Raw genomic sequence first — 3241 nt, forward strand, 5'->3', positions numbered from 1 at the left:
AAAAAACTCTAACCAGGTCGACCCAGTCGTGGATCTGATCAGCTGAAGCTCTTCGAGCCATCTGCGGGCGGTGTCGGAGAGGAAGAGCGGCAGCTATCTGATGATGGCACGATCGTCTCCTTGAGCCCCTCCCAGCTGACAGGCTAGCCGGAAGTATGCCAGCCACAGCTCTGGCTTGGTTTCACCGTTGTACTTTGCGATGCTGGTCGGGGGTCGAAACAGACAGGGCAGGGGCGTGCTGTGGATTGCCCTGCTGAATACCCATGGGCCTGGTGGCTCTGGGGCCATCCTGTCCTCATCGCTGTCGTACCTCCCGCCGCGATGGGCGCTGTAACCGCGCTCCTCCACGTCCCCGTGCCGACGGCGTCGGTTCTCTTCAATATCGTGTCGCGCGTCGTGTCGACGCTGATTGTCGATGGGGAGAGCGAGCGTGGTTTTTCTTCCTCGAGGAGGTGGCTGCTGATGAACTGACACCTCCTTTTTGTTTTGGGCTGGCTCATCGCGCTTTTCAGTGGCCGCTCCTCGACGTCGAGAGGCTGAGCTTTCCGAATGTTGAACCGCTGCCACCTGGAGCAAGGTCTGCACCTCGTCTCAGATGCGCCGTGCCTGGGAGTTCGAGGGCTCGGGCATGTTGTGTAATAGCATTGTTGCCGCCACAATGTTCTGGCCTGGTCGAGGGAAATGACTAACAGGTTGCTCTGGCTCTGCGTCTTCGACGATCTGTCGGTGCACTTCTCGAGCTCGTCTGCGGACATTTCCGCCCGGTGGGTAAGGCAGGTCCTGCTCACGGATCTGCTCAAGCAGGACAAGGCACTCACGGTCCTCGTCAAGCTTTGCCTTGAGCTCTCGTAGTTGCGCAATTTGCGCGGCTCTGTCTTCTCACGGAGGTGGGTCAACCTGTCCGTCGTTCCCAGGCGTCCTGGGGTCTTCTCTTGCTGCAGGGGCTCGACCGCTAGCAGCAGCGTCCTGCGTCTTGTCGGTAGTTTCTACCGCTCCGTCTACGTGATAGCATCCCTAGAAGGGTCGTAGCTATCGGTCTCGGAGTCGGAGTCCGGCTCGGCGGCGTAAAAACATCCACGTCCCTCCTCCAGCAGCCGCTGCCTGAGTGAGGTGATCGTGTACCGTCCTAGGCCCAGGCGGTGGAGGCCTCGTACCTGTGAGAAGTCTGGTTGCTCGGATGTCTGTGGTCGTGCTTCAGGGTCGCGTGGGAGGACCATTGGTCGCTCCACGTACATCTGGGCACTTGGGCATATCGCCCTGGCGAGTGACGCTGCGGCATTGTCCAGGCCGTATGGCAAGGCTCCTCTTGAGGCAAACAGCCCATGTGGAAGTAGCCTGGCGGGGGGGAGAGTGCGCGGGGCGCGTCACCTCCCATCATCGTGTGATCATCATGGCGCTGAGCCGTCGCGCCCGTGGTGCAAGGGGCTATCGGCTCTCGTGCCGCTTCCTGCCTGGCACGGACTGCCGGTCGCGGCGAGGCAGATGGGCGACGATGGTGCTGTCCACGCCTCTTCTTGGGCGGGGAGGCATGGTGGTGAGGACGTCTTGGGGCCCTCATCCGAGTTGGCACAACGCGGGCTCCTCCCGGCCCTTTGATCGAGAGCAAGATCATGTCATAGCCAGAGCCGGTGGACATGAACTCGAGACTCCCAAACCAAATCACTGTAGAGCGCGGAATCGGTGAAGAAAGAGTGGCCATCTGGAAGGGAGTGGGAAATCGATGGAAAAAACACGCAGGACCCCTACCTGGCGCGCCAACTGTCGGTGTTTTCCCCATAGGGGGTCACACCAACGAGTGAATTTGTATGCGTGCTTCCCTTTCCCAGATGGAGATGCAAAAAGACACAAGGATTTATGCTGGTTCGGGCAAGAGAAGGCCCTACATCCAGCGGGGGGAGAGAGTTTGTATTATTTTGCACCTAAGTGCTTGTACAGGGGCGAATACAAGCGTGGTATGGAGTGTGGGAGTTCTACTGCGTATGAGTGTGGTGTTGCCTTGTTCGTCTCTGTGTCCACTCCTGTGTCTCCCCTTTTATAGTTCCAAGGAGAGACCTAGGGTACATATATAGGTGACAGACTAGGGGTCGATAGAGGCATGGCGCGCTGACCTACTCGAGGCTTCCGTACCGGCGTGGTCTCGAGCCGTCCCGTCCTGATAGCTTGATGATGATTACGCGTGCCCTCATATCCCGCTCTGTACGCCGTCTTGGACCAGTTTGTCCATTGCACGCCTGTACGTCACAACGGCTGATACGTTTGAGTGGTGGCAGTGCTGTCAGTCGACACCCAACCCTTCCTCAGGAAGGAAACATTTTTGGTCGAGGATCGGACGCCAGGTAGCGCCCTGCTATCCAGAGTATTGACTTTTGGCGTCTCGAGGGGGTCCTGACTAGACATTCCATCCCGGTTCCCTGCGTCCTAACACGCCCTAGGTCATTTGGTGGGGAAGGCTGCAAAAAGAATGACGAGATGAATGCCTGTTCCCTATCACGCTTCTCGTGACTGGCGTGTTAGGTGGGAATGCGACAGGCGCATTAAATGCTCTGGCTCCCGTGCGCGTGTCAGGCGGCGGACGGCGTCCTTGCGCTCAACGTCCGCCGATTCGCTCGAGCCCATTTCCGTGCTCGACGGTAGTTGGCGCTCGAGCCCTGCTTGATTGGCTCGACGCCCTTTCTGTCTTCGAGGCTGAGGCCGTCGATGATTATACGCGTGATTGTGTAGAGCGTCGAGTTGGGGATCTCGACTTTCGTACAGACGATCTCGTTATGTGCATCAGTTGGGATACCCCTTACTGATATCCTCGACACAACCATTACAATAGACTAAGACAACTATCACACTATCACACCTCAAGAGATGCTTGAAAAGTTGATGCATCCTGAAGTCTTAGAAGATGAAGCTAAGGAAGCAATCAACCAAAGAAAGTGCATTGCACTCATGACATCTCATGGAAGTGAGTCAAGTCATTGCAATAAAGGCTAATGTGAGCATAAGCACAAAGATGATGATGATCTTGATGAAGAACTAGTTATGCTAGTACAAGACTTCAATAACTATTTAACAATGAAGAAGGACAAGATGAGGAGAAATAGAGGAAACAAGTCATCTAGGAAAAGGTTTTGCTATGAGTGTGGTGACACCAGCCATCTTGCAGCCGATTGTCCCAACAAAGGGAAGAAGTCAAGGTACAACAAACAAGGTGACAAGAAGTACAAGGACAAGAAGGGAGGAGAAGCACATC

The sequence above is a fragment of the Sorghum bicolor genome, chromosome 5 (assembly GCF_000003195.3).
Source record: "Sorghum bicolor cultivar BTx623 chromosome 5, Sorghum_bicolor_NCBIv3, whole genome shotgun sequence".
Taxonomy (NCBI): domain Eukaryota; kingdom Viridiplantae; phylum Streptophyta; class Magnoliopsida; order Poales; family Poaceae; genus Sorghum; species Sorghum bicolor.